Here is an 8,398-nt window from a genome sequence, read left to right as displayed (position 1 = left end):
TTATTCCTTATTCTTTTTAAAATTAATTGTTGATTAAATAACTTGCATTTGCTTTAACTTGTATGTAATGGTCAGTGGGTCAGAGAATTGCCCAGGGCAGAGAGAGCCCCCCAGGGTGGGGACACCCTAGCCCCTGTCCTAGGTGACCGTAGCAGGGTTGGGGGTTGAGCCCCCCAGGAATCCTGGGCCCAGCCTTGTTGGGGTTACAAGGACTCTGCCAGACATGAGAGTGGAAGGGGAGTCCTCAATGGCAGGGAGACCACTGGGTAAAGGAAGTGGGAGCGAGGACTAAGATCCTTTCGCTAGCCCACTTCACCGGGGTCGTGCAGAAGCCAGGAAAGTTCCCCACGAGAGCGGGACTATTCCACCGCTTACGCATACACAAAATAAAGATGTCAGCTCTTGCAATTTTAGTGAGCCTATTAGGCATTTGATTTCATACAGCTTGTCTAGAAAATGGCAAACAGCAAAAGATAAATCATCTGTTACTATATCGATACTCAGGATGAAGCAGTCATTTTTCCCACCGCCCTTCCTTTAGGATCAAATCTTGAGAGAAGTTGAGCAGCTGCAAATCCCACAGGTTTTCCTACAAGCTGCAGAAGTCCAGCACCACTCAGGATCAGCAAGTATGACCGTTTTGCCTATATCATCCTCGGCTGCTCCATTGACATTGTTAATTGACATTTTCTCACTTCCCCCAGTACCTTTCTCAATGACAAAGGAGAGAGCTCACAGATAGATCCTGGGAGCAAAAAGCCATTAGCAGCATCTCACTCTTCCTGCTTTCACACTTAATCTTTTCACTTGGCATTAGGCAAAGAGGTCTGCCACTAAATCCATTCCTAGGTGAGCCCAAAGGCAGCACTACCCCAGCGAGACATCTCAGCCGCAGGAAGAGGGAAAGTGATGTGTTGTGTAAGCCTCCTTGGAGGCAAAGGGTTAAGCACAGGCAGTATACCTCACTGTAACAGTAGATTTCATCTCTGTAAAATAGATTTCCAAGCCTAGTTAAAGCCTCACCTCTAGAAAATGTTTATGTAATATTGTGGGTGTTTAAAATAAAAAGAAAGGTTGAAGGGATTTATTTTTAAAATGGGGACTTCTTTGTATGGTATCAATTATACTGTGAAGCACATAGTGAAGAGAATGATCTAAAAAGCACAAATTCTAACCTGGCTGGTCTCCCTGAGAGTTTTCACATGGATGCATCTCAGCAGCCTGCTCCGTTCGGTGCAGAACCTGTAGGTATGCTTTTGGGTGCTTGGGTTCTGGGATACAGGTAGTAAAAAGGTGTAGCTTTATGATGACACAAGTGATAACATCCTCTGTCTCCGTGCTTTGCAGGAGCAGCTTTGCAGTGTGAAAACATAAGGAAGGGTGCTTTTTAGCATGAAAACCAATGTGCCAGCAGCACCCTAGTGTTTCTAGGAGACACATACAGCATAGCCTGACTGTTGGAGTTCAAGTTAAAGGATAGCGAATCACATAGCTCTGCAGCTGATTTCCAAGAGTTCGACAAGCTCAAGTATTAAATGCATTGGTATTGGCAAAAAGGACTCTCTATCTGTTCCTATTGCAGAAACCAAAAGAAGCAATGGGCTTGATTCTCCTTCTTACTCTGGTGTAAATGAGGATCAACACCATTGATATAAATGAGAGAAGAATCCGTCTGATAATCCCGGTTAGCGTGCTGCTGCTTGAAGAGGCATAGAGATGGCTGGTGTGATTCCAGTGAGGAATCGTGCTGCAAAAAAGTTGCAAAATACTCTGTGCTGTTGGTTTCTAAGCAGAACAAGTATCTAGACTGAACGAATCATGTGCTAAACAATGCTAACACCAGATTTAGGGGTTGATACTGTCCATTGTGAACAAAACAAGATAACCCAGGGAGGTAGGTGAACTGTATAACGGATAATTGATATGGTGTGGTATATTGCTGTGTTTATTTTGACAGATCTGTGTGTATAGCAGCATTATGTGGGAGGGATTCCATCGCCGCATTTTGAGGATTGTTCTCCATAAGGTGTACACACCCTGTTCGCTATCACATTCCTAGTTCTGAATGCTTAATCCAGAACAGGTTGCCTTCTCCAAAAGAAATGTGGGTCAGTAAATCAATAGATTAAATACAGCTGTATATATAGATTTTATCTGTATTGAAAATATTTCCATTTACTAAACAAACCAAGTGTAATTTAATACAAGTTATTACTGTAAAAGTGTGGAATTTCTTTGTTGTAGCTGTTTCACAATATATACAGGAATCACCAGGGGAAATTCTTTGGCCTCTGTTATGGAGTAGGTCAGTTAAGATGACCGTTTGGCCTTCAAAATCTAAGAATACCATGAAGGAGCCGGAACAACAGTATGGAAACTGACTCTATGAAATAGAACAGTGCAGCGTCGCCAGGCATAGTGCTCGGTGAAGTGAAAGGCATATCATAAACTGACTGCTCAGCTGAAGGATGCCACCCAGCCTGTGGCATGTTACTGCAGAAAAGCTAGTTTATGTCCCTTGACTGCAATGCATGCCAACTGCCACAACATGCTGCACTGTTAACGGCAGAATGTTGCAGCAGCTTGGACTGATCAGGTCCATAGTGTTACTAGGTGAGTTGAGAGAGGGACAGTCCTACAGATAGATCAGAGAGAGGCAAAAACCATATGGGCCCTACAGATTCATCCAAAGGTTTTGACACTTTTCAGACAATGCTAATCTTAGTCGCTCTCCTCATCTGCTGTTTGTCACTCCTGATAAACAGTCAAGGAGCCGGCCATGGAATGGATAGGCAGAACAAGATACATGGTGGATGAATAATTCATACAGCAAGTCAAAACTCATCCATAATCATGGTTAATGCATGTTTACCACCAGTGTAAATAGGAAAGCATTGCTGACAACCATAAACTCAAGCCTGAAACTGCCAAAACAAAGAGAGCAATGCAGTCCAGAAGCTGTACGGCTCTTCCACTGCCCAGAGGGACCATAGCTATTTTGGGGGAATATTCACTTTTACGAAGCAAAGGTCAGAGTCAATCCCCAAGCATTGAAAATTTCCCCTTAGCCTATTCATCATGCAAAGGCATAAACATATATTTTCTCAACATTGGCCATGTCCTAGCTAGTGTCATTCCTTTCATTGCTAGAGTCACAGTCAGTTTGTTTTTGAAAAAATCCACAGGGCCCAATTCTGGAGACAAATCTGCCATTGACATGAGTAAAGACAGCAGGATTGGGCCCATAATGGTACCCTGTCAACCTCCATTATAAGGGATGAGGAAGAAAAAAGATAAATTGATATAATCTGAGGTAAAAACATAACTGAAAAATATTATATGGTAGGAAAAATTAAGGAAATGAACTTAACAATGAGAAGGAGAGTTTATCTGTATGAAATCTTTCCTGGCTCTTTGTTTCTCTTCAGCTCCCTTTGTTGTGTTTTGTATATTTTCATGATTCTATCTTTAAGGTCCTTGATAGATTGATCATTAGAAACCTACAAGCAATAATACATGATACAATGAACTTAGTTAACTCTTGCCTTTCCCATAAGGACACACTTCACACTGCAAACACTTTTAAGTAAACACATCTGCTAGATACACAACTTCTCCAGACTTCCAACTTTCTCTCTCTTCCCCACCCCTATTTCCTTTGTCTCTTTTGGTCTAATTTAAGAAACAAAAGATCCACCTATCACTAGTTCAAAAGCCAAGCAAAGAAGAGGTGTTGGTTAAAAATGCTCACAGACAATAGAACCTAACCCTATTCTCTACAACTAACCAATACATTATCACACACTAATGAACAATGTATTCCCTGAAATAGTTTAAAAGCAAGAAATCAATTAGAAATATTCATACAATAATGTTTCTTTGTATAAAACGGAAAAAAATAATGGCTACTTCTGTTAACTGTACAGTGAGACAAACCTCTTCTCTAAGGATATTTCTTGTATAGATTTGGTGCCCAGGTCTCCATTGCACCTCCGCGGCACACTTATTTATACCAGCACACAGTGGGAATAAAACATTACCATATCAAAATGATGATGCTCTACATCCACCCAGTGCTGGTGTAAATCGCTACAAATCGTGCAGGGCAAATGGTCACACAAGCCCATGATCTCTCACTGAAATCCATTATAGTGTAACTGCCTCTGATCCTTTCATCTCTACCCGCTGCTGTGTCCCTGCTTCTATCTTAAACACTAGATTCATTAGGTAAAATCCTGGCACCAATTAAATCAATGGCAAAATTCTCCATTAACTTCAACAGGACCAAGATTTCACATATACATTATTGCAGGATAGCTTAGCAATACTAGAGATACTCCTCCAGAGCCAGATCCAAACTCCATTGAAATCACTGCTGTTGCTCCATCAGCTGAAAGACTTTAAGGCCAGAAGGAACTGGATCATCTCATCTGACCTCCTGCAGAACACAGAGGATAGAATTTCACCCAGTGATTCCTGCATCCAGTTCATAGCCTCAAGAGCTAGATGCTATTTTTAGAGAGACTTGATTTAGGAGAATCTACCACATCCTTTGGTAAATTGTTTCACTTATTAACAACTTTCACTGTTAACTTGCCTTTGGATCACTTAGCAAAATTTTAGATAGATAGATGGGTATACATTTAGTTCAACAAACACGGGCTAAATAAAAATGTTGATTGCAACATGGTGTGTTGGTTCTCATTTGTTACCAGCAAGTCCAGCTCAGCACTGAACAATGGCACACCTAGAAGGGATGAGACTGTGGACACTTAGCAACTGCTGGACTGCTGCATTTGAACATCAGTTGCGATTTTGTTACTGGAAGAGTTCCTCCCAAAGGCTTTGCCAAAGGTCTTTTTTCTTTAAACAGCTGCCCCTTATAGGCAGGTTCATTTAAATAAAAGTGGGGCATAATAAGTTAAGTGAAAAATCAAAGAAACTGAATTGTTCAAGTAGTTGTATAAAAACAGCGTGGCAGAAAATCAACCCGTCCTTTCTCCCTTTGCCTTCCTATTGATTTTAAGGGAAAGCAGCTGCAGTTTATTTTCCTGGTGTTCTTGTTCATAAATTCTCTCTTTTCCGTAATGATTAAAAACCTGCTCCATCACAAAGAGGCTCAGTCTGTATATGGAAACTTTAAAGCCTTGGAAACAGATACTCGGGTCCTCCCGCAGTTAAACATTTATTTGAGAGCTCTTGTTTTCATTGCTAACACATCAGATTCCCAAAGACTTTCTCCCTTGCCAAAGGGCAACTCCTTGTGCTGATAGATGAATGAGCCATTTCTCCATGCCTAGAACATGTCAGTTAAAGAAAATATTTAGAAGGCATTGTGTAAAACTTAAGTTACTTACTAGTAATTGTTCCACTCTTGCTGTGTTGATCTGTAGTCAGCAGTCACAAAGTGGGAGACAAGGGATGTTGTTTGCATCGTTGCCCACTGGGAAGTACATGATTCTTGAAAGCCTTCAATGAAAGGCAGCGAATGATGAATCGGTCTCAGAAGAATTAGAATTGCACCTAGAAAAAGAGAGCACTGCTGGAGTTCCCTTTCCCTTTATCAGTTCCTTCTGCGCACTCCCTTTGCCCATTTACCATGGTGACAGCGTCAAACAGTTGCAATTAAGACATTACACTTGAAGTTGGTCTAATTATTGGTTTCTAATTATTGGATTTTTTTTGTTAGTTCTACCTTTTTTTAGTTGATTGCTTTTTTAAATGGCTTCTAATAACATGTTCCTGCTACAAAAGCCATGTTGGCTGCCTGCAAGCAAATTTCCCATTAACTATACAGAATAGATATCCCACAGGTTATTTCAGCACAGATCAGGGCAACTGTTTCTCCATCAATCTACTTTGCATGGGAGTTACGCATGCAAGTTCTCCCTTGCACAAATGGGAGCTCAGATCTTGAATTCCCTGCTGTGACTCCAATCCCAAGAGGGGGCATTGCCCATTGCCATCATATAAATGTTCACTGCTACTACTGCAGAGTCCCCAGGGGTGAGATTCACAAGGGCACCTTAGTGTGTAACTCCCACTTTAGGTACCTAAGTCCAGCATTTAGGCACAACTGGCATCCCCTTGTTCAGCTGCTGCCTAACTCTTTAAGGTATGTCTACACTGCAAATTAGAACCCATGGCTGGCCCTTGTCCCCTGACTCAGGCTATGGGTGCTGGGCTGTGGGGCTGTTTAATTGCAGTGTAGACATCTGGGCGCAGGCTGCAGCCCAAGCTCTGGGACCCTCCCACCTTGCAGACCTAGAGCCCAGGCTCTGGAAGCCCAGAAGTCTGCACTGCCATAAAACATCCCCTTAGCCTTAGCCAGCTAGCATGGGCCAGCCACTGGTGTCTAATTGCAGTGTGCACGTACCTGAAGTGCCTAAATTCTCTAGGTGCCCAAGTTTTCACTGGTAAAGTCCTTAAGGTGCCTATGTTTTAGCTGCTGGGCATGCACACGGTCCTCACACCACCCAGTAGGTTGGCACCTAACACACCTGCATGCCAGTAGAATTCACAAAGCAGATATTGCCCTCTGCCTTTGGGGCCCTATACAGGGGCTTAACCCCCTTCACCTGCAAGCTAGTGAATGTCCCCAGTTAGTCATGCTTTGCACCTGGGGAGGCGAGCAGCTAATTGGCTCCAGGCCAGAAGAGGCGGAGCTAAGCTGTAATCAATACTCTGACAGAGCTCAGTTGTGGGGCAGGTTGTGGAGGAGACAGGTCTCTCTGGCTGAGAGAAGCCAGGGTTAGGGACACAGACAATGGGGGCACCGCAGGCTCCTGCATGGGAAGCCCTGCCGTAGGGTTTACAAGTGGAGAACAGAACCTTTCGTTATCCAGAGAAGGCAGAAGAATGGTTTTGTTTGGGCTTGTTTATGATACCCCAGAAGGGGTCTGAACTTAGGTGCCTTGGCTGGAAGGCTGAGCCACAGGAGATCTGGCTCTAGAGGCAGGCAGCCTGCTGAAGGTGCTGGAGCTGAAGTATGTGGCAATGTCCTGAATTAACACAAGGGGATGCTCCAAGGGTGAGTCAGCACCACCATAGGCCAGATTGAGTAGACCTGTTCAGAGCACAGCTAAACCCTCACGAAACAGCCCTGCCCTTGTAGCTCTTAGCCCAGAGGTTAGGGCAGGCCTCCAGGATATGGCAGTGCCTTGTTCAATTCCCCCTTCTCCCTGACATGCTGCAGTAACTTGAAGTAAAGGTTGATAGGGTGACACAACTTCTTCCTTGTTTAGTGACAAAGCTGATCTGGCATAGGTGCCTCACTCCGGGAGGGGATTCATGGCTAAGAACCCAGAGCAGAGATAGGTGCTTCTCTCTGACGTGGGGCAGGACTTAGGCCACGCTCTTCTCAACACTTCTTATTGGCTGTTCTAGGTGCCTCCATGCTTAGCTTTTTGAATCCCCATCTTAGGCACCTAATTCTTCCCGTGCGTTTTACAGGGAGCCTCAAGGTTGTGAATGCCACTAAGTGGTGAGACACTTAGCAGTCTGGCTCTGCGATGCTGAGCACGACAGCACCTAACACCCCTATACGTAGCACCTAGGAGTCTCACCCTATACGTAGCACATATCCAGCACTGGCATAGGATCCTCTCTTCCATTCCTTTTATAGAAAGGGATGCCAGTAAACAACGTAACCTCCGGATTATAAAGTCACCCAATACACTAGCTTGTGAAAAATTTCCCAGGAATCTGCAGTTGACTTTTGTCCGAACAATAGGCCAGCCAACTGGATAATTGAGGATTGTTTTTTAACCTGAATACGCCATAAGATCAAGAGGGTGTGTTGCTGCCACGTAGGGCATTTAGTCTCTACTTGTCAGGCAAAGAAACATCAGAGGGAGAAAAGACAGGAAATGAATTCAGTGTAGTACCCATAAGGAGCCATGATGTTTTCCTGCTTTAAAGACCCCCTGTGCCCCATTCTGATCTGAGCCCAACTGTATTCTTGTGTAACTCCACTGACCATAGTTCCTCCTGATGTGCACTGGTGTCAATGAGAACAGAATCAGGCTCACTGACTTCTCTTTTGAAAAACATTCTTTCCTGCTTATCAGTAGGCGACTTTTACTTTTTCCTGTATTTCTATCCCCCTATTTTTATTACTCAGAACAGTTGTATGAATAAAGATTTCATTGCTTAGGAATTCATCTGCTCAACCTTCTTTATGCCCCCACTGAAATTATTATCCTTTGTTTGTGACATTAATATTAGTTGCTGTGGAGATGATGATGATGATGTCTCAGAGGGTTCTGATTTCAAAGGAGGCAGCAGCAGCAGGGGTAAATGAACTGTAAAGGAAAAACAGATCTTGTTGTCATGAAAATGTCTTTAGGAATATAAAAAAAAGAAGGGAAGAAGAAACAGAACACAGATGATGAACTAA

This window comes from Chelonia mydas, chromosome 4 (assembly GCF_015237465.2).
Source record: "Chelonia mydas isolate rCheMyd1 chromosome 4, rCheMyd1.pri.v2, whole genome shotgun sequence".
Taxonomy (NCBI): domain Eukaryota; kingdom Metazoa; phylum Chordata; order Testudines; family Cheloniidae; genus Chelonia; species Chelonia mydas.
The sequence above is the reverse complement of the archived record's forward strand: the minus strand, read 5'-3'. Positions refer to the sequence as shown.